Genomic DNA, 24858 nt, shown 5'->3' on the forward strand with positions numbered 1-24858 from the left:
CATGATGGCCTCTAGTGCCAAAGACTATAAAAATGGGACCCATTACCTCCCTGCTTGGCACTCAGCATCAAGGGTTGGAATTGGGGGTTAAATCACCAAAATGATTCCCGGGCGCGGCCACCGCTGCTGCCCACTGCTCCCCTCACCTCCCAGGGGGTGATCAAGGCTGATGGGTCAAATGCAGAGAATAATCTCGCCACACCTAGTGTGTGTGTGACAATCATTGGTACTTTAACTTTAACTTTTAACTTTTAGTGACTGCACGTCACTGGTTTGAGTAGAACAAAGTCAATAATACACAATAGCTAAACAAAAGCAAAAACTACTATCTACTACTATATATTTCAATATTTTGGTTTTTGCCTTCAAAGTCCTCCTGTGTCCAAAGAACTATTCCCTGAATTTGTAAACAAAAACTGAAATGACCCAAAAAAAATTTGAAAAAATTAAAATAACCTAATCACTTGAGTTTCCATCATATACTGATACTACCATTTGTATCGACACCACCAATTTATAGATTGATGTCGTGTACTTGCTGTGACAAAACTTAAGATACTACGAAATGCAGTTTATTATTTATAATGTAGGCGATTATCATTAGTTTATGGAAGCTGCGCCACACTGTGAGTGGAGAAACATAATTAGCTGCTAGCCACTTGTCAGCCGGGAACCTGAATATAAATCCAGCGTCAGCCAGAGAGGCTTGGCGTTTGTGACGGGCATTAACTTGCAATGGCAATCACGAAAATCGGCCGATACTGATCAGTGGCAGATCAATCGGTACATCCCTAATTTGACAACAATATTTCTTTTAAATGTATCATCTACGTTTGTCCCACCTTTTGCCATGTTGTATACATTAGGATCACTCTCACCACCTTTTTTGCGTGTCGTATGATGAACAAAGTAGGAATAATGTCACTGCAGCAGATAGGAGCCCAGAGATGGGTGTCATTTTATCTTGGTGGTCAGGTCCAGCATGTAGCACAAAGTGAGTTTTGCCTCCAGTGTCATATTATTCATCCGTAGTTAATGTGGTGGATCCACCATTGGTAGGACTGTACGGTAACATCAGGCCAAACTGCTTCTTTGTGTTTTGGTGCACTGACGCGCTGTTTCTGAATTTCCACCTGCAGAATCCTAAAAGGCATGCAACATCTGCAGCAGGCAGACTATAAAAGCTGTCTCGTACAGTATCACTTGGCTCTTGTCTCTCATAATGTCAGCCCTCATCCAGTCACGAGGGGGGTACTCTGCGCTGCATCTTTTATTCATAAGCACAACATTTCCTTTCTACGTTGGCTCCAAAAATATGAGTCAAAATCTTTTCCAACTTTCTGTTAATTAACAGCAAGCTGAAGTCAGCCCCCGAGGCTTGGCTGGCTCAAGTGGAAGACCCCATTGTTTTTGCATTTTTCTCAGCAACTCCATGTCCCCTGTGTGTCTTTCTGGGGTTGGAAATCACTAATAGGCAGACTCAATCAAGAGGAAAATTAAGAGTGCACCGCAATGCCCAATGGAGTGTTTCAATACTGTAATGATAAGTCAAGATGAAAGGACAGAGCCTGCGACTAATGGGCAGTGTGATGGCGGCTGTGGATTTCAATATACTTGTCACAGAGAATTGGATCGCCTTTATTGCCACTTTCATACATTTCCAGGATGAAAGTGCTTATTTGGCCGTGTGTTTATCTCTTTATGCTGTTATCAGCATTCTGTTCATAACATCGTTGAACCAATACGTAAGTTGAGCATTTGCAAGAAAGTAATGTTGCTTTCGAAAAGTCACAGTTAAAAAGACAGTCGGTGTTTTCATACACATAAGTATTCCAGCTACTGACTTTATATATAGAACAGTTTTTATGTGACCTGGCTAAACGGAAGTCCTTCTCGGGGATTAGATGGAAACATTTTAGAAAAGAATGTCTGCTCTATCCTTTCCAAGCCAGTCTTACCGACAACTATCTCAAAGTCTTTGAACACGCGACTTAAAGAAGACATGCACTATATTGCCAAAAGTATTTGGCCACCTGCCTTGACTCACATATGAACTTGAAGTGCCATCACATTCCTAACCCATAGGGTTCAATATAACGTCGGTCCACCTTCTGCAGCTAATACAGCTTCAACTCTTCTGGGAAGGCTGTCCACAAGGTTGCGGAGTGTGTTTATAGGAATTTCCGACCATTCTTCCAAAAGCGCATTGGTGAGGTCACACTCTGATGTTGGTCGAGAAGGCCTGGCTCTCAGTCTCCGTTCTAATTCATCCCAAATATGTTCTATCGGGTTCATGTCAGGACTCTGTGCAGGCCAGTCAAGTTCATCCACACCAGACTCTGTCATCCATGTCTTTATGGACCTTGCTTTGTGCACTGGTGCACGGTCATGTTGGAAGAGGAAGGGACCCGCTCCAAACTGTTCCCACAAGGTTGGGAGAATGGAATTGTCCAAAATGTTTTGGTATCCTGGAGTATTCAAAGTTCATTTCACTGGAACTAAGGGGCCAAGCCTAACTCCTGAAAAACAACCACACACCATAATTCCTCCTCCAACAAATTTCACACTCGGCACAATGCAATCCGAAGTGTACCGTTTTCCTGGCAACCTACAAACCCAGACTCGTCCATCAGATTGCCAGATGGAAAAGAGTGATTCATCACTCCAGAGAAGGCATCTCCACTGCTCTAGATTCCAGTGGCGACGTGCTTTACACCACTGCATCCGACGCTTTGCATTGGACTTGGTGATGTATGGCTTAGATGCAGCTGCTCGGCCATGGAAACCCATTCCATGAAGCTCTCTGCCTACTGTACGTGGGCTAATTGGGAGGTCACATGAAGTTTGGAGCGCTGTAGCAACTGACTGTGCAAAAAGTCGGCGACCTCTTTGCACTATGCGCTTCAGCATCAGCTGACCTCTCTCTGTCAGTTTACGTGGCCTACCACTTTGTTGCTGTTGTTCCCAAACTCTTGCATTTTCTTATAATAAAGCCGACAGTTGACTTTGGAATATTTAGGAGCGAGGAAATATGATTATCAAATCAATACAGTGGTATTATGAAGTAATGTCATAATAATGTAGCATTTACTCAGAGAGCGGACTGCTACGGTATCTCCTGCGAGCTCCTTCTCCATCGAACACACCATCAGCAGCTTCTCCATATTTTCATGGAAAAATGTCCACTGTCCGGATATAATTTTAATATTCTTGGCTGACGTTATTGAGTCTTTGTGTTTCCGTGTTGCGAAGCTTCTTGTAGCAGTGCTACATTGGTACTGCCTTGCCAAGTCGTTTAAACACACACCTCAGTCATGTTTTTCAATTATTGTATTTATTTATTTCAATGAATGTCACCTGCTTCTTCTTCTAAGCTGTCCTTCGCATTCAAAGTTATGAATTTCAAAATATCCATCCAATGGCTAGCTATTAACTATGGTTCGTAAACAAAATTTTTGTCACGACGTGGACTATGGCGCAGTTCCCTGCGTGAGTTGCTTTCCCGGAATGCAAACGAACTTGACTGGACATCGAATGAAGGTAGATACATGTTTAATTATTATAAAAGGAACAAACAAAATGCGCGCACAAGGTGGAGACAAAAACTTGACTACGAAAACAAAAACTAGCACTTGGGCAGAAACTATGAACATGAAACAAAAACACTTACTGTGACATGGCATGAACTATGGTATCATCAGGTAGCAAAGGATAACAGCGGTAACAGAGTTAGCAGAAGTCAATGTCGCCAGACAGACTAACTGAAAGTGACAGGCTTAAATAGTAGTGATCATGATTAACACAGGTGTGTGAGTCCAAACGGGAAACAGGTGAAACTAATGGGTTGCTATGGAGACCAAACAAAAGAGCGTAAACAGGAACTAAAAAGTCTTAAACCAACAGGACATAACTAAAACAAAACATGATCACAAAGGCATGACAATTTTTGCTCGCAACAGCATAACAATTAGCCGAGATAAGGCTCATTTCCCCAAAAACGTATAAGCTGTGGCATTCATAAACCGAGGTAGCACTGTATGTGTATTAATACCAATCTAACTGTGGAAGGTTTCCCCTCAAAGTATTCTGTGTACTTCTGGTGTATATTGCTTGAGAGGTTGATCAGTAGTTTTAGAAATGTTTTTTTATCACTTCTATACAGATGATATTCAACTGTTTTGCTCCTTCATTGATTCAGAGTTTCACTTTTTATCTGAGTTCTTGGAGTGCGTATCCTGTATCAAAAACTGTTTGTTTTCTTTAAATTTCCTCCAGATAAATTCTAACAATAAAAAGATCTCTGTGATCAAGAACTCCCTTGGTGCTCTGGGTGCATCTGTTAAAAGCAGTCTCAGAAACCTTGGGGTTGTGTTGGATCAGTCCATGTCTTTGGAGGGTCACTGTCGTCAACTGACCAAAAACTGTTTTTATGGTCTCAGAAATATTTCTAAAGTGAGAAATTTGTTGTTAAAATTGGATCTCAAAATGAACATTCACGCGTTCATTTCGTCTGGTATTGACTATTGCAATTCTGTTTTCACTTTTTTCAACAAGTCAACACTAAAGAGACTTCAGACTGACTTCATTGGCTTCCAGTTAAATTCCGCATTTAATTTAAGATTTTAGTCCTGGGGCCCCTCAGTACATCACTGACTTGCTATGCCCCTACTCTTCAGGGCGCAGCCTCCGGTCTTCAGTCCAGGGTCTTCTAAGGATCCCAAAAACTTGTTTTAAAACCCGTGGAAACCTGGCATTCCAGGCTATAGCTCCCAGACTCTGGAACAATTTGCACCAGTCCCTCCGTCATCTTGACTGTGTTGAAACTTTTAAGAAACATTTGAAAACTTCTCTTTTTATTAAAGGTTTTAGTTAACGCACCTTTTAACTATCAATTTGTATCCACTTTATATCCTTTTTATGATGTTGCCCCTGTTGTTGTTTTACTTCACCTAGGTTTTGTACAGCGCTTTGTGATTTTATCTGTGAAAAGCCCTTTATAAATAAAATGTACGTACTTACTTACCTATTGTTCTATAAACATTTGAAACAGAGCAAGGAATATAGTAGGACAGATGCTGCGTAATGAATATAAATTAGACTTAGACTTAGACTTCCTTTTTATTGTCATTCAAATTTGAATTTTACAGTACAGATAAGAACGAAATTTTGTCGCATTAGCTCATGGTAGTGCAGGATAAAAAAGCAATAAGGTGCAGAAATTAATAAATAGATTACTGTACAGATAAATATATTGCACTTTTGCATATGTATCCACAATTATGGATGTATGTTATATTGTCTTTATATTCCAGCGAGTTAATCCATTTTTGGGTGGAAATTGAGGGTATTATTTTAATGCGTTCAAGAGTCTTACGGCCTGAGGGAAGAAGCTGTTACAGAACCTGGATGTTCTGCTACGGAGGCTGCGGACCCTCTTTCTAGAGTCCAGCAGTGAAAACAGTCCTTGGTGGGGGTGGGAGGAGAGATTTTCTGAGCCCTGGTCAGGCAGCGGCTTTTTGCGATCTCCTGCATAGGAGGCAGAGGAGTCCTGATGATCTTTTCCGCCGTCCTCACCACTCTCTGCAGAGACTTTATGAATAAAATGTACTTACTTACTTACCCATTGTTCTATAAACATTTGAAACAGAGCAAGGAATACAGTAGGACAGATGCTGCTTAATGAATATAAATTAGATTTAGACTTCCTTTTTATTGTCATTCAAATTTGAATTTTACAGTACAGATAAGAACGAAATTTCGTTGCATTAGCTCATGGTAGTGCAGGATAAAAAAGCAATAAGGTGCAGATATAAATAAATAGATTAATGTACAGAGAAATATATTGCACTTTTGCATATGCATCCACGTTTATGGATGTATGTTATATTGTCCTTATATTCCAGCGAGTTAATCCATTTTTGGGGGGAAATTGATGGGATTATTTTAATGCGTTCAAGAGTCTTATGGCCTGAGGGAAGAAGCTGTTACAGAACCTGGATGTTCTGCTACGGAGGCTGCGGACCCTCTTTCTAGAGTCCAGCAGTGAAAACAGTCCTTGGTGGGGGTGGGAGGAGAGATTTTCTGAGCCCTGGTCAGGCAGCGGCTTTTTGCGATCTCCTGCATAGGAGGAAGAGGAGTCCTGATGATCTTTTCCGCCGTCCTCACCACTCTCTGCTTTATGAATAAAATGTACTTATTTACTTACCTATTGTTCTATAAACATTTGAAACGGAGCAAGGAATACAGTAGGACAGATGCTGCTTAATGAATATAAATGAGTCTGTAAATGAAATACAATTTTATTCTGCTGTGTTTATGTTTTCCAATGTATTAATGCAAAAGGAAAAATAGAAAAAGCAATAAGGTTTATTTAATTCAATAGTTTGTGTGGCATGCTCACATTTCTAGGAAAACAGTTTGAACTGAGGGTCATTGAAAGTAGTGCATTCAAAATGACTTTACTTATTTAATACATTTCTGAAGCCTAAGTAAACACAAAGTAAAGACATACAGTACTTGAGCAGAAAATCCCTTACACATTACAGAATCCAATATTAGATTCAGATGAGCTGAGTCAATTACAAGATTTAATTTCTCTTACATGTAAACAAGTCTTCAGCTCAATATAGCCCTTCACCTTTTGTGACCACATCCCCATTACTCATGCTTTGCTCGAAGATGTTTGTGTGTGAGCTTTGACCCGGACAACCTGCTTGAGGGACAGAACGCCATCTCAAATCAGATTTGGACAAACCTCAAAGAACGTTGTTTACGTGGTGACAAAGACAGGAGATTCTTGACGACTGCGGGGCATTTTGGAGTGCAGTTCGTTTGAGGATACAGACGCATTTCAAGCTCTCCCTCGGTGTGTTCACACTGGCTCTCCTTCCCTCCATCTCATGAATGGCTCATAGAGTAGACGGGGTAAAGTGGTCGTCATTAAATATGCTGCAAAAATATTACAGAGGATGAATTAAATTTAATAACTTGAGAAATTATTTGACTTTTTCTCCTTGATGCTTAGGTGGACACACGTACAGTAACTGCACTATCAACCACTACAATGAAATAGTGTTGTCCCACAGTTATTTCAGTACTTTTCGGGGACGGCGTGGCGCGGGTTGTGAGAGTGGCCGTGCCAGCAACTTGAGGGTTCCTGGTTCGATCCCCACCTTCTACCAACCTGGTCACGTCCGTTGTGTCCTTGAGCAAGACACTTCACCCTTGCTCCTGATGAGTCGTGGTAAGTGCCTTGCATGGCAGCTCCCGCCATCAGTGTGTGTATGTGTGTGTGTATGGGTGAATGTGGAAATAGTGTCAAAGGAATGTAGAGAAGCACTATACAGTATAACCCATTTAACCCATTCAGTACTTTTCTAAATAAAGGGGACCACAACAAATTGCATTATTGTCTTTATTTTAACAAAAACATCTTAGGGTACATTAAACATATGTTTTTTATTGCAAGTTTATCTTTAAATAAAATAGTGAACATGCTAGATAACTTGTCTTTTAGTAGTAAGTAAGCAAACAAAGGCTTCTAATTAGTCTTCTGATGAATGCACTAATATATTGTGTCATTTATCATTCTATTATTTTGTCAAAATTATTAAGGACAATGTTAGAAAATGAATTATTAATCTACTTGTTCATTTACTTTTAATATCTGCTTACTTACTTTTTTTAACATGTTGTATCTACACTTATGTTAAAATGTAATAATAATCACTTATTCTTCTGTTGTTTGGATACTTTACATTTGTTTTGGATAATACCACACATTTAGGTATCGATCCGATACCAAGTAGTTACAAGATAATAGATCGGTCATATTCAAAGACCGCATGTGTCCAGGGACGTATTTCCTGAGTTTATAAACATAATATACATTTTAAAAAAAGGAAAAAAGATTGTGTGACGATAAAAAATATCGATGTAATCATAGTTGTATCGACTTGATACGCTGTTGTACTTGATATCATGACAGTGGATGTTAGGTGTATATCCACCCATGACGTTTGTTTACATTTTTTTCAATGACGCCACCGAGCTACGGTGTGTAGTGAAACATGTTTAGCTATTCCTCGTCCTGCAGGGATGATACTTGTAAGAAACTTACTTCATTTGTCGCCATGGAGGCAAAGATTAGTGATTTAGAAGTAGCTAAAACACTGCAGACTGCGGATGGACTTTAGCTGCAAGCTAGCTAGCCATGTCTTAAAGCACCTCTTCCTGAGGGCGTTTCAGTGTTATAACTTCACCTTTATCGTTAGTTTTTAGACCAAATTGCGTCGGTTCTCCCTTTTTCTGTCTGTCACTGTGTCTGTTTGTAAGTACTCCGTGATTGTGCGCTGCCGAACATGCTCCTCTGCTCGTAAACCAGCAATGTCACGACAAGGCGTGGGGGTGTGGGGGACCGGTACTTTTCAGAGGCGGTATAGTACCGAATATGATTCATTAGTATCGCAGTACTATACTAATACCGGTGTACCGTATAACCCTACACTGAATGTACATTCCCACGAACAAGTCTTGATAAGTATGTTGTGCTTGTGTCTGTAATTGTGTTTGTAGTCAAGTTTCTTAAATGTAAATAAATGGAGTTCCACTGTTTCCATTCAACAGTAGACAAACACTTTTTACAAGTCTGTGATTCATATCATTGTGTATTTATAACGTGTCATGCATTTGTGGATTTGAGTGTGGCAGTGGCAGTATAGCTATTTGACTTCTTGATATGCAGGTTCAAGGTGAAGCATCTTCACAGAAAATGTTTTTCCAGTCCTCACCTAAATAGGTATACTGATTACCTTTTCTCTTTTAAAACTCCCGCCTGTGAAAGTTTGTCTCTTTCGATGTCGGGCTCAATTATATGTACCTATTGTTGTTTGAGATGTGACGATTGATCGGCCTTTTACTAACATGTCAGTTACTTAAAAATTACCAATGATTGTCACACACACACACTAGATTTGGTGAGATTATCCTCTGCATTTGACCCATCGCCTTCACCCCCTGAGAGGTGAGGGGAGCAGTGAGCAGCAGCGGTGGCCGCGCCCGGGAATCATTTTTGGTGATTTATCCCCCAATTCCAGCCTTTGATGCTGAGTACCAAGCAGGGAGGTAATGGGTCCCGTTTTTATAGTCGTTGGTATGACTCGGCCGGGGTTTGAACTCACGACCTACCAAACTCAGGGCGTACACTCTAACAACTAGGCCACTTGTTTTATCGTCTTAGTCATTGTGCCTTTGTTTTGATTACCGCTCATCTTATTTTTACCTGCTCCGCAGTAAAAGAATAAAAAAATAAAATAAAATAAACAGCTTCCAGCCCAGGGCTGGCACGGCTTACTCTGTGGGCAGGCGTAAAATATGCAAAAAAAAACTTTCCCTTGTTTGCCATTTGGTTTATGTCTTTTCTACCTGCCATGCTAAGTTAGCCTCCAGCTTTCCGTGCTCTTTCCCTACGGAACAATATTTTTTTGTATTTTGCCTTGTCACTGGAATAAAGACTCCTCTTTCTGCCGCTTCCGACTTGTCCTTCCGCATCCGTAGAATACGACCATCCGCAACAATAGGTGCTTAGTCAATCAATCAAAGTTTATTTATACAGCCCTAAATCACGAGTGTCTCAAAGGGCTGCACAAGCAAGAAAAAAACTCAACCCAATGGGCTACAATGAGAAACCTTGTGCATAACCTAGTGCTTACCATGTTGCAGCAGAAATTAATCAACTATTAAAAGGAAATTAACAAATAAATTAATGAGAGTCTAGAGAGAGGTAAAAAATAATGGTGCTCTGTTGATGTGTAGTGGCCAGGTATGGAAGTTAATTTGGTTATTTACAATGAAAGAGGATGGGACATTATATTGGTCGTGTCGATACCAAGGGTAGTATCACTATATGATTGATGTTAAAGTGATTACATCAACATTTTTATTTTACTTTTTTAATTTTTTGTTGTTGTTTTTCTCCATGTTTATAAGTCAGGGAAAATAATGGAGGATTTAAATGAGTAGTTCAGTTTGGTTCAGTTTAGTCTCAGTTTATTTGGAACATGCATACGATACAATGTAATGCATCACATATTTCCAGTTGTTTTATTGCAGAACATCCGAAAAGGAGTAGGAAGAAGCAGAGCGTTTTTAATCCTACCCCTTTTCATACCATAGCTATGTTATCCTATTTGCTTGTTCTCTGTAACATAACAGTAAACAAATAAATAATAAATAAATAATATACCATAGTAAGTAAACAAATATTAAATACATATATAATATTTGTCTCAATAAAAAAAAAAAAGGCTTCAAGATGTTCATCATAATTCTTGTTCTGTGTACTTTGTGAACACTTGTAGTTTGAACAGTCTCTTAAACTGAATCATATTGGTGCTTTTTTTGATTTATTTGGTAAAATCCATTCCATAATTTAATTCCACATGCTGATATGCTAAAGGTTTTAAGTGTTGTACGAGCATACCAACGCTTTAAAATAGATTGTCCTCTAAGGTTATATTTCTCCTCTTTTGTTGAGAAGAATTCTTGGGTAGCAGGTAATATTTATTTTTTTTGTACATCATTTTAGCTGTTAGCAAATGCACCAAATTGGTGAGTTTCAATATTTGTGATTCAACAAATAAAGGGTTTGTATGTTCTCTATACCCAACATTATGTATTATTCTAATTGATCTTTTTTGTAACACCGTTAGTGAATGTAGTAGATAGCAGTTTTTGATTTTGGTGAGCTATTGTGTACTATTGACCTTGTTTTGCTCAAACAATTGTATGTAATAAAAGGGGATAAGGACCTAGAATAAATATTTATTCTTAAAGTTTCAATAGAACTCACCGGAAATAAAAACATTTCTCGTGAATACATGTGAATAGTATCCGTATCGGCTGATCCCACTCATGGGTGATCGGAATCAGCCACATAAAACCCTGATTGGGACACCCCTATTTGTTTATTTCTTCTGCGTTGTATTGATATTACTGTACAGTTTTGCTGCTGCCTTGTATTTGTGATGTGCTTTGTTGTGTCAGACCGGTCTTCCTTTCAGGGAATAAAAGTCACTGGTCAATCCCAAATTCTGTCGGATGATATTTATTTTGAGTAAGAAGGACCATCAAGACAGAATAGGAATATTATCAAGTTTTACTAAAGCTTTAGGAGACCAGTCTTTAAGTGCGTTAATAGCAGCATCTAGAAGCGGTCTCAAAATCAAACGGAAAGAGTCAGCTTATTTAGTATGAAAACAGCCGTACCTGCCCAGAAAGGAATACAGCCTCATTGTTCTAATACAGATAAGGTAAAAAGGGAGTACATCATACTCCCAATACACATTCCAACACCTTCAAGGTAAAGCACAGAGTTTACTTGCGGACATAAGAAGCACAAAGTGGAAAAATGGAAAATGGAGAAATACTAGATGATTTAAACATGACTATTGATAAAGAAAGAACTCTTGAAAATATATGCATTCACCACAACTTCTATGGGAAGTTATCAAATGCTCTCACACTGAGGCTACAGTACTGTGATAAAGTACTGTAACACAGGATAGACGAGCCATGGATCTGCAGAGTCATGAAAGAGGAGTGAGGGGGAGGCTTAGAGAGTCAAGGAGGAGCAAGGCATTAATGTCAGCTGGCAAATATAGCTCGGGGTTGGAGCTTTCCTGGCCCCACGGGATGGATACGGTTTTGTTAGGCCCCTGTACACCAATCCCTGACTGATGAGTTGGAGCTAGTCGTCAATCATGATGGCTCCTGTTTCCTCTCATAGATGGTGCCTCCTCTATGTCTACAAATAGGCCAAAAAAAAGGCAAAAACAGCACCCATTTAAACAATAATTTTGTTCATGAATACGTCTTTGTGTAAACAAAGTCTAAACTTCAAGTAAAGTGCCTGCGATCCGATAGACTGCCTGTGTTTTAGTACAATGGCAGTACGATGGTCTCTCACAGGGGCGATGTGGGTTTGAGCCCTGCTCGGAGGAGTAGGGAAAAAATGACGCAGCCGAGAGAGAGAGAGAGACTACATAATCACTAGACCAGGGGTGTCAAACGTACGGCCCACGGGCCGGGTCAGGCCTGTGAACAGGTTTTACCCGGCCCGTGGGAGGAGTTTGCTAAGTATAAAAATGAGCCCAAATTTTTGAATGAAAGAAACTGTTGTTCTAAATGTGTCCACTAGGTGTCGCAAAAGCAATTCTTTGTATCTGTGTAGATGATGCCACCAGAGGTGATTGCTCTGAGACTGCAAGGGAAGCTCAGCTTCCCCTAAAACAGACCTGGGCATTCTGCGGCCCGTGGGCCACATTCGGCCCTTTGTGCGTCCCTGTCCGGCCTGCGTGAGGCCAATCATAAATTTCAAAAGTATCTATGTCGAGTGTGCAATACAATAAAAAAAATTATTGGTATTACTTCCGTGTGGAAGTATGCGCGTTTGTGATTGTGGGTGAATGTGAACAGTTCACAAAAGTAAATGTGACTTGTTCACATAGGTAAATGCGTGTTTGGACATGTTAGGACTGAAATGGGACAAGCTGGCAGGTGTGACAACAGATGGTTGTCCAAATCTGACGGGGAAAAATGTTGGACTTTTAAAGAAGATGCAGGATAAAGTGACAGAAATTAACCCTGTGCAGAAATGGACATTTTTGCATTGTATTATACATCAGGAAGTGTTGTGTAAGACAGTGTTAAAAATAAAACCATCAAAAGCAATCTGCTTTTGTATAAAGTTAAGTTAGGTTGAATGGAATTATTATTATTATTATTAATTATTATTATTATTGTTATTATTATTATTATTATTATTATTATTTATCTTACAGTATATATAAAATAATATTGAGCAAAATTTAATTGAAATATTGTCAATGTGGCCCTCCAGCAGTGCTCGGGTTGCTCATGCGGCCCCCGGTAAAAATTATTTGCCCACCCCTGCCCTAAAAGGTCAAAAAATAAGTGATTCAATATATCGTGTTGTGTGTACATGTTATTCAATGTTTCAATCAATCAATGTTTATTTATATAGCCCTAAATCACAAGTGTCTCAAAGGGCTGCACAAGCCACAACGACATCCTCGGTACAAAGCCCACATAAGGGCAAGGAAAAACTCACCCCAGTGGGACGTCGATGTGAATGACTATGAGAAACCTTGGAGAGGACCGCATATGTGGGTAACCCCCCCCTCTAGGGGAGACCGAATGCAATGGATGTCGAGTGGGTCTGACATAATATTGTGAGAGTCCAGTCCATAGTGGATCCAACATAATAGTAAGAGTCCAGTCCATAGTGGGGCCAGCAGGAAACCATCCCGAGCGTAGACGGGTCAGCAGCGCAGAGATGTTCCCAGCCGATGCACAGGCGAGCGGTCCACCCCGGGTCCCGACTCTGGACAGCCAGCACTTCATCCATGGCCACCGGACCTGTGCCCCCCCCCCCCCTCCACAAGGAAGAGGGGAGCAGAGGAGAAAAGAAAAGAAACGGCAGATCAACTGGTCTAAAAGGACTAAATATGCGATACAACACGCTCTTTTGTTCAGAATCAGCTTCTTATCACTGGTAACGACGCGGCTTTCCTCTCTCTCATTTCTCGCAGCTTCACGGTGATTTAAACAGTGTAGACGCTGGCCGTCCACAGAGTTCATACATTGCAGCGAAACGAGACGAGTCATTGGATAAATCCTGGGCTTTGTCCAGCCCATCGGACGCTCAGCGTCTCTGGGGGTCTATGGGGCAGTGGGCTGGCCTCGGCTGGCTCGGACGCTCAACTTCTGCATGATGATTGGATGCTCTGCCTAAATTCCCTTTTTGATTGACAGCGAAATGAGCGAATCAGCGATCTTGTACTGTAAACTTCTGTGGGAGCATTTTTCAATATTTATTCTGTTGTTCTGAGTTGAACCGCAGACTTTGCTGATCCTCTTAGCGACATTTTCTTTGTTAAAAACGACTAGCGACGAATAGAATTTCTATTTCTGGTGTTTTTTTGTGTTTGAAGACTGACTTCTTTCACTCTGCAGTTTCTGTCCTTACCGAGCAGCGGGTGCTGCTGAGCCCCTCCACCGTTTTAAAGTACTCACAGGTGGACACACTTCGCATTAGCCTCGCGCCAGTCCCAGCTAGCGAGCCAACTACGTAGCAAGCTGCACTTAATGGCAGATCATTTGAATGTTTTTATTTATTTTATTTTTTTATTGAACATACATTTATAATGCACACAGGTGTACAGAGGAGCTTCTCCTGTATAAAGCGGCCACCATGGGCCAAGGTCGTTTAAGCAGCCTAGGTCTGCTGGCCATTGAGAGGACACTTGTCAAATCCCTGGAAAAGACGCCTTCTTGGTACGACAGGGTCACAGATCACTTTCTCAAAAAGGAACGGAGGGTAGAATTTACGTATAAATAAACCAACATATTTCATGATGTAGGCCGAAATTGAGCTTGATGCGCACGATGTTAGTGCACCAGCCGAGGAAAATGAGCAAACTACATAAATAACATCCTGTAATTTATTATTTTTTTATTTTATTCTTCGGTCAATGGTCTACAAAATAAACAAACAGTTGTACATTCATAGATTGAAAATGAAAATGTTGCAGACCGAAAGGGTTTAGGCTGAAGTTGAACACTTATTGCGCCTAACCCTCTAAACAATGTCAAGTACAAGATGAACTTCCGAAAATTATGAAATGTCTTTTGTACAACATATTATAAATACACATTGTACACAGCATAAACACAGTTCAATTATATACACGGTAAAAGCATGTGAAATATCCTTGTACACGTGTTAACCTTTGTACCAATTTATATACTATATACAAACAATTATACTTCCATTATTATTTATATCCCACATTTAGTATTTTAATTAACATTGATCATATTATTAACTACTGTGTTGATTCAAGAGTGATATATTTTTTTCAAGACATTGGTCTTAAAGTGTTTTTTAAATGTGTGAATGGAACTGGAACATTTTAAGGAATCATTTTAAGGAATCATCCAAGCCGTTCCACAGTTGAACCCCCCTGACAGAAACACATCTACTTTTTAAGCTTGTTCTTATCTTAGCTTTCTGGAATTTGATTTTGATATTATTTTTTCATCTTCAAAGATTGTAAATTAACACCAATGAGTTGACTGATGAACATTATAACGTAATTTATTCAGAAAGTATAAATAACGACAAATAAAAATAGAATACTATTAACCGCAACATTTAAGTGTAAAAAAAACCCAACAACATTATGATTTGCACATTTTCAGAATGTGCTCGGTCTATTTCTAACAAAGAAAACAATCTGAAGTTGTCTTTATTTTTAAGTTATAGTGTCGTGATTTTACCAGTCCGGCCCACTTCGGAGTAGATTTTTTCTCATCTAAAATGAGTTTGACACCCCTGCACTAGACGAAGCTAAGCTGTTTGTGATTGAGAGCTATGAACGCCAATCATTGCATTCCGCTGACAAAATCGGGGACCCTTGATTGGGGTGCGGCCCGTGGGCTTCAGCTCAGGTAAGCCCGTGCATTAAAGTGGCCTTGTCTGTGACACCGAGTCAGCCGTTTGTGACTGTCAAAAGGTCATGTGCATATATTATCACACTAATCCAAAGACTTCAGTGTATATTAACAGCTCTGTGTGCATATTTAAGATCAGACTCAGCCTCAGCATTAACCTGCCTACAAAGAAAAGATGTAGTGTCGGATTTTGTTTGTTCTGTTAGGTTTGATGCATGAAACCAGTCATTTTACTTCATGTAAAGATGATGTGCTGCTCCTGGGGGACCTGCTTACCATTTATATCAAGGACAAAAAAAGACCCAGGGGGTATTAACATTAAAACCAATCAACTGATTTGAACCAGCTAAAACTAATATGTGTCTTATTTAGACTTAGCCTTCGGAAAATCAGTTTCCCACTGCTTTAGTTCAATCCTTTCATTTCTTTTTTTTAATGCTCCCCCGCGACGCTGAGACTACTTCCGTGGAACTCATGTTTGCACCGAGCGCTGCTGTACAAATAAAAGGATCTTCCAGGGATTTTCCATTTTTCAAAGTCCGTGGATTAAGCATCGCATGGAAAAGGAGAACTCATGCTCTGCAAATAGCGTATTTTCTTTATCTTGCAGCAAACTTTGAAGTCTTTGTAATGATGACTCAGAGTTAAGGTGTCTTTGAAGTATGCACACTTAAAAAAAAAAGGATAACATGCAAGAAAAAAACTTTTGATATGCAAAAGAAACATATGCTAAACATGACTTCCCTGACGTGTTTCTCAGATCATTCCTCTTTGGTAGTGTATTTTTCCTAACAACATTCAAAACTCTAATACTCGGACCACATTGAATCTTTAACTTAACAGCACTGGAGCAGGGGTCGGCAACCCAACATGTTGAAAGAGCCATATTCGACCAAAAATACAAAAATGTAATCTGACTGGAGCCCCAAAAAATTAAAAGACGTATAAACCGTATTTTTCGGACTATAAGTCGCAGTTTTTTTCATAGTTTGGCCGGGTGTGCGACTTATACTCAGGAGCGACTTATGTGTGAAATTATTAACACATTACCGTAAAATATCAAATAATATTATTTAGCTCATTCACGTAAGAGACTAGACTGTATAAGATTTCATGGGATTTAGCGATTAAGAGTGACAGATTGTTTGGTAAACGTATAGCGTGTTCTATATGTTATAGTTATTTGAATGACTCTTACCATAATATGTTACACGTTAACATACCAGGCATGTTCTCAGTTGGTTATTTATGCGTCATATAACGTACACTTATTCAGCTTGTTGTTCACTATTCTTTATTTATTTTAAATTGCCTTTCAAATGTCTATTTTTGGTGTTGGGTTTTATCAAATACATTTCCCCAAAAAATGCTACTTATACTCCAGTGCGATGTATATATGTTTGTTTCCTTCTTTATTTTGTATTTTTGGCCGGTGCGACTTATACTCCGAAAAATACGGTAAGTGTTATAATGATGGCAACACTATATAGCTATCAAAATGACTATGTGTCGCAGGCTGACGCAAATCTTCGTTGACAGAAATGTCGAAATGTAATATTTATTCCACACATTTTTACAACATTGTAAAACATTAGTAAAACTTCTCATAGGGTGAGATAACTCCTGGAAATGACTGTCTTAGAATTACCAAAGGTATAAATGTGTGTGTCCAAGTTAAAGGAAATATTTTTGCTTTATTCATTATAGAAATATTTCTTGCTACTTTATGTTGTATTTTTATATGATATTTTCAGTTTATTTGATCATCTATGATAACAATATTTTAGTTTTACTGTGATTCAAAGATAGTCTGTTTTTGTCAAAACTACTTTTTAATTTCTTCATGTTTTCTGTTATTATTTGTATTAGCTTCTGTGTGTTCTATCCTGAATGAAATTATGTCGTGTCGTCTGATGATAATGCTAATGTTAGGTTCTTTGTATCTTTATGAATATTGTTTATATATAGATTAAATAATTTTGGTCCCAGTATTGATCCTTCGTGTACTCCACATGTTATTTTTAGAGCCATTAACGTGTATTCACCTTGTTGATTAGCTTCTTATCCAGTTCAGGGCTAGCCCTCTGATGCCATAACGTTCTAATTAATTAATTAAGATGTTGTGATTGATTGTGTCAAATGCTTTTTGTTAAATTCATAAATACTGCTGCTGCACACTGTTTTCCATCTATTGCATTGGTAATTTCCTCTTTTATTTCTATTAATGCCCTCCAGGAAGAAATATTAGCTCTGTAACCGTATTGATTCTCTGCGAGTGTTCCGCTTTTACTCATGAATTTGTCCAGTTTGTTCTTGAATAATTTTTCTATAGTTTTAGAAAAAAAATGTGTCTTCTGTCTTATAAATTGGTACAACTTTTGCTATTTAAATTTAGTTTTGGAATTTGCAAGTTCGATAACATTTTATTTTTTTTCCTCGAAAAATGTTTTCGACGACAATCTGTTGAGTTCTTGGATTTGCATTTCTGTACTATTTTGATTAGTTATTCTTTTGTTACATTTTTAACCTGCTCAGTGACCTTGTGGTTAGAGTGTCCGCCCTGAGATCGGTAGGTCGTGAGTTCATACCGAGTCATACCAAAGACTATAAAAAATAGGACCCATTACCTCCTTGCTTGGCACTCAGCATCAATTGTTGGAATTGGGGGTTAAATCACCAAAAATTATTCCCGAGCGCGGCCACCGCTGCTTCTCACTGCTCCCCCTCACCTCCCAGGAGGTGGAACAAGGGGATGGGTCAAAAGCAGAGAGTAATTTCACCACACCTAATGTGTGTGTGTGACTATCATTGGTACTTTAACTTTAATTTTTGAAAAACATTGGGTCGATTTTAGAGATGTCCGATAATATCGGCCTGCCGATATTATCGGCCGATAAATGCTGTTAAATGTAGTATCAGAAATTATCGGTATCGTTTTTTTTATTTTTTATTCTTTATTTTTTTTTATTAAATCAACATAAAAAACACAAGATACACTTACAATTAGTGCATCAACCCAAAAAAAACTCCCTCCCCCATTTACACTCATTCACACAACAGGGTTGTTTCTTTCTGTTATTGATATTCTGGTTCCTGCATTATATATCAATATATATCAATACAGTCTGCAAGGGATACAGTCCGTAAGCACACATGATTGTGCGTGCTGCTGGTCCACTAATAGTACTAACCTTTAACAGTTAATTTTACTCATTTTCATTAATTACTAGTTTCTATGTAACTGTTTTTATATTGTTTTACTTTCTTTTTTATTCAAGAAAATGTTTTTAATTTATTTATCTTATTTTATTTGATTAATTTAAAAAAAAAATTACTTTATCTTCACCATACCTGGTTGTCCAAATTAGGCATAATAATGTGTTAATTCCACGACTGTATATATCGGTTGATATCGGTATCGGTTGATATCAGTATCAGTTGATATCAGTATCGGTAATTAAAGAGTTGGACAATATTGGAATATCGGATATTGGCAAAAAGCCATTATCGAACATCCTTAGTCGATTTGTATTCCCTGAAAATGACAAAAAGAACAATTAAAATGAACAGTTTTATTCAAATATTTGTGCGTTCTCTTGTTGGGGGCTCGGGGTGTGGGGGGGGTTCACCCTGGAAGCAATAATATGGCTATAATAGTCTAATATGGCTATGTTAGTCTAATCTAAGAAATATATGTCACGCAAAATAAAGGTTCAGATGAGAAACCGACTTAAAGACTAATTCAGGTTTATCTTGATAGCATCTATCTTTTGAGGTGATACAGGAGACAAAGCTTAACTTTCCAAGGGGGAATAATAATTGAAGAGCACCGTAGAACGAGGCCATTAATGCCTTTGGATAATGTGATTCTGCGACATGGGAGTGTGGGAAGGTGAGGTGAGACTGCTAGGCAAAGGCATGCAGAAGCTTTATTCACAATTTAAAGGTCAAAGTTGCCATTCCTTAAAGCTTTCCAGTTTTTAAGGAACAGTTTAAGTGTGTCTGGCGGATAATTTGAGCCAAAAGCAGCAGAATTATTAATTAAGTGTACACACTGAGTATTGGCATGTGTGAGCTATGACTCATAGTTCCCTTCTCTCCACGGAGGAAAGTTTTATGTTTTTCAGAACGTTGGTATCCAAAATCCACCAGTAAGTGGATCCAAAAGTACCAATAGTCAGACGGAACATGAACAATATCAAAATAAATTAATGTTTTGATTTTGAGCAATTAGCTTCTTTACTGGATGTGGTGGATTTGAAACAGGTCAGTGTACTTAAAAGACCACAGGAAAACATGATGTGTGTTTTCTGTCTTTTTGGGGAAGGAAGTCAATTTGGTAACTTAAGTGGATACTCTGAACCAGGGCTGTCCAAACTTTTTGAATTGGGAGCCGCGTTGTGCTAAAACAATTTGGCCGGGGGCCGAAAACCAAGTGAAATGTAAAAAAGTTACTATACATATATACATACTGTACATATACACTATATTGCCAAAAGTATTTGGCCAGTCATGTTGGAAGAGGAAGGGGCCCGCTCCAAACTGTTCCCACAAGATTGGGAGCATGGAATTGTCCAAAATGTTTTGGTATCCTGGAGCATTCAAAGTTAATTTCACTGGAACTAAAGGGCCAAGCCCAACTCCTAAAAAAACAACCCCACACCAAAATTCCTCCTCCACCAAATTTCACACTCGGCACAATGCAGTCCGAAATGTACCGTTCTCCTGGCAACCTCCAAACCCAGACTCGTCCATCAGATTGCCAGATGGAAAAGCGTGATTCATCACTCCAGAGAACGCCGGCGACGTGCTTTACACCACTGCATCCGACGCTTTACATTGGACTTGGTGATGTATGGCTTAGATCCAGCTGCTCGGCCATGGAAACCCATTCCATTAAGCTCTCTGCGTACTGCACGTGGGCTAATTGGAAAGTTACATGAGGTTCGGAGCTCTGTAGCAACTAACTGTGCAGAAAGTGCACTGTGCACTATGCTCTTCAGCATCCGCTGACCCCTCTCTGTCAGTTTACGTGGCCTACCACTTGGTGGCTGAGTTGCTGTTGTTCCCAAACTCTTCAATTTTCTTATAATAAAGCCGACAGTTGACTATGGAATATTTAAGAGCGAGGAAATTTCACGACTGGATTTGTTGCACAGGTGGCATCCTGTGACAGTTCCACACTGGAAATCACTGAGTGTGTGTGTGTTATATTTATATGATGGATATATAATTAATATAATGGATATATGATAATACAATTGGATATTAAGAGTGTGTGAAAGTTTGACACCTACCTTGTTTTTATTTCCGTGACAACATTCTTAAAGTGTTGTAATCAATCAGAAATATCAAGCAGCTAAAATGCGCCAAACATGGATAGATGTGGAGAGAGTGTTTTACATTTTCCCATCATGCACTCTAATGGGGTCCCCCCTCCAATGGGCTCACCACCCATAGCAGGGGTCATAGAGGTCGGGTGCGATGTGAGCTGGGCGGCAGCCGAGGGCAGGGCACTTGGCGGTCCGATCCTCGGCTACAGAAGCTAGCTCTTGGGACGTGGAACGTCACCTCGCTGGGGGGAAGGAGCCTGAGCTAGTGCGCGAGGTGGAGAAGTTCCGACTAGATATAGTCGGACTCACTTCGACGCACAGCAAGGGCTCTGGAACCAGTTCTCTCGAGAGGGGCTGGACTCTCTTCCACTCTGGCGTTGCCGGGAGTGAGAGGCGACGGGCTGGGGTGGCAATTCTTGTTGCCCCCCGGCTCAGAGCCTGTACATTGGAGTTCAACCCGGTGGACGAGAGGGTAGCTTCCCTTCGCCTTCGGGTGGGGGAACGGGTCCTGACTGTGGTTTGCGCTTACGCGCCAAACCGCAGCTCAGAGTACCCACCCTTTTTGGATTCACTCGAGGGAGTACTTGAGAGTGCTCCCCCGGGTGATTCCCTCGTTCTACTGGGGGACTTCAATGCTCATGTTGGCAGCGACAGTGAAACCTGGAGAGGCGTGATTGGGAAGAATGGCTGCCCGGATCTGAACCCGAGCGGTGTTTTGTTATTGGACTTTTGTGCCCGTCACAGATTGTCCATAACGAACACCATGTTCAAACATAAGGGTGTCCATATGTGCACTTGGCACCAGGACACCCTAGGCCGCAGTTCCATGATCGACTTTGTAGTTGTGTCATCGGATTTGCGGCCTCATGTTTTGGACACTCGGGTGAAGAGAGGGGCAGAGCTTTCTACCGATCACCACCTGGTGGTGAGTTGGCTGCGATGGTGGGGGAGGATGCCGGACAGACCTGGCAGGCCCAAACGCATTGTGAGAGTTTGCTGGGAACGTCTGGCAGAGTCTCCTGTCAGAGAGAGTTTCAATTCCCACCTCCGGAAGAACTTTGAACATGTCACGAGGGAGGTGCTGGACATTGAGTCCGAATGGACCATGTTCCGCGCCTCTATTGTCGAGGCGGCTGATTGGAGCTGTGGCCGCAAGGTAGTTGGTGCTTGTCGTGGCGGTAATCCTAGAACCCGTTGGTGGACACCGGCGGTGAGGGATGCCGTCAAGCTGAAGAAGGAGTCCTATCGGGTTCTTTTGGCTCATAGGACTCCCGAGGCAGCGGACAGGTACCGACAGGCCAAGCGGTGTGCGGCTTCAGCGGTCGCAGAGGCAAAAACTCGGACATGGGAGGAGTTCGGTGAGGCCATGGAAAACGACTTCCGGACGGCTTCGAAGCAATTCTGGACCACCATCCGCCGCCTCAGGAAGGGGAAGCAGTGCACTATCAACACCGTGTATGGTGAGGATGGTGTTCTGCTGACCTCGACTGCGGATGTTGTGGGTCGGTGGAGGGAATACTTCGAAGACCTCCTCAATCCCACCAACACGTCTTCCTATGAGGAAGCAGTGCCTGGGGAGTCTGTGGTGGGCTCTCCTATTTCTGGGGCTGAGGTTGCTGAGGTAGTTAAAAAGCTCCTCGGTGGCAAGGCTCCGGGGGTAGATGAGATCCGCCCGGAGTTCCTTAAGGCTCTGGATGCTGTGGGGCTGTCTTGGTTGACAAGACTCTGCAGCATCGCGTGGACATCGGGGGCGGTACCACTGGATTGGCAGACCGGGGTGGTGGTTCCTCTCTTTAAGAAGGGGAACCGGAGGGTGTGTTCTAACTATCGTGGGATCACACTCCTCAGCCTTCCCGGTAAGGTCTATTCAGGTGTACTGGAGAGGAGGCTACGCCGGATAGTCGAACCTCGGATTCAGGAGGAACAGTGTGGTTTTCGTCCTGGTCGTGGAACTGTGGACCAGCTCTATACTCTCGGCAGGGTCCTTGAGGGTGCATGGGAGTTTGCCCAACCAGTCTACATGTGTTTTGTGGACTTGGAGAAGGCATTCGACCGTGTCCCTCGGGAAGTCCTGTGGGGAGTGCTCAGAGAGTATGGGGTATCGGACTGTCTGATTGTGGCAGTCCGCTCCCTGTATGATCAGTGCCAGAGCTTGGTCCGCATTGCCGGTAGTAAGTCGGACACGTTTCCAGTGAGGGTTGGACTCCGCCAAGGCTGCCCTTTGTCACCGATTCTGTTCATAACTTTTATGGACAGAATTTCTAGGCGCAGTCAAGGCGTTGAGGGGATCTGGTTTGCCGGGACTATCTTTCCCGGCTGGCCTGGGAACGCCTCGGGGTCCCCCGGGAGGAGCTGGATGAAGTGGCTGGGGAGAGGGAAGTCTGGGCTTCCCTGCTTAGACTGCTGCCCCCGCGACCCGACCTCGGATAAGCGGAAGAAGATGGATGGATGGATGGCACTCTAATGGAAAAGTGTTATGGTGTTTGGACGTTTTTAATAATATACACAATGTTCAGTGAGCAAGTTGAGTTACGTATGTGTGACCATGTGTGTTGACCTTTATGTTAGTCGCATTTTTTTCTCTTTTTTTTTGTTTGCACCATGACTAGGGAAGGTTCTTTGGATTGTGGCATACAAGTAAATGCTGTGCTGTGGTACCAAAGTACTTTCAAGGGTCATTCATCTGATTTACTCACATTGTCTACGAGATGGCAGCAAATATGCAGCTTTCAGAGACCGCCTGGTATTTAAGATTCATTTTTAAAGGACCCCGCTGTGCGATGCAATGCAAACTCATGACGTCTCGGGGGCTAAATTGAATAGGCTCGCCCGCGGGCTGTAGATTGGACACTCCTGCTCTAAACAGACCCCAGATATGCCACATTGCAGGAGAACTAAGTAATATCTCTAAGTAAAGAAAGCAATTCAAACAATCAACCGAAGCAGAAATATAATTAAAACAAAGCTTTTTTCGAATAGAATAAGTCTATTAATCGTTGCAGCCCGACACAATTGTCATCCTGACAGTGACAATATTGACTCCAAAGTACTTCCATGAGGTTGAAATGCTTGAAATTGTTTTTAGTGAGTGTCGTATACAGAGTCAGTGTGGCACTAATTCTGTAATATTGAAAGTATAAGTCAAGAAGTTGACTGGCCTTAGAGTCGGTGTAAACCCATCACAAGATAATCTTGTAAAGCTAGTAAATGTCATTAAGTGATAAGAAGACCTGTAAATCTCTTTTGCCAAGGCAGCTTTAATAACAAGAAGGTCTTTATTTGCACAGTCCTTCCTATATCTGTGTTTAGCTAACAGGGATTAGTAGTGCAAGTCGGAGGTATCCACAAGTAGAATAAAAGACAGATATGTTTTAAGTTAACAAATGGTAGCGGACGTGTACATTTACGCATGCTTTACTGCCTCTGCGATATAAAGAAGACTCACATGATTAAAATGGGTCTTGTATATCATTATTTTATTCTGACACTCAACACGTCTTTGGGCATGGTCCATGTAATGTGTGGTGTGTGAGCGTGTAATGGACTTTTCCCCATCTTCCTTCAGTCTGATGTCTGTCTACATTAGGGGTGTCAAACTCGTTTTCATCGAGGGCCACATCACAGTAATGGCTGCCTTCATAGGGACGATTTTTTTATTAATTAAAATGATGCATGCGGGCAATAACCTGTGTTTAATCATCCAAAAAAAAAAGCATTTGACAGCATTTATATTAATGTGTACCAGTAATCATCTCATATTATTACATTATTGCATATGCACTTAAATATTAGATTTTTTTCATGTACAAATCGTACGTAAAGGTGACAAGCAAATATTCAACTTTTTATTTGTGTCTTTACTAACATATTTTTGTAATACACTATATAATAATGTAATATTTGGCATGATTAGATAATAACGTTCAAAATTGAAATAATTATTTTCATCGAGTAAAAAAATCTAGTATTTTATTAACACACACTTTTCCCA

At 40.6% G+C, this 24858-nt stretch overlaps 1 protein-coding gene across 4 annotated transcripts in view; it reads left to right on the plus strand.

Moving 5' to 3' along the window:
* tspan9a (tetraspanin 9a) overlaps positions 1–24858 on the plus strand; it is a 636097-nt gene that overhangs the window by 483761 nt on the left and 127478 nt on the right. The window lies entirely within an intron of this gene.

This window comes from Nerophis lumbriciformis, linkage group LG10, assembly GCF_033978685.3.
Source record: "Nerophis lumbriciformis linkage group LG10, RoL_Nlum_v2.1, whole genome shotgun sequence".
Taxonomy (NCBI): Eukaryota; Metazoa; Chordata; class Actinopteri; order Syngnathiformes; family Syngnathidae; genus Nerophis; species Nerophis lumbriciformis.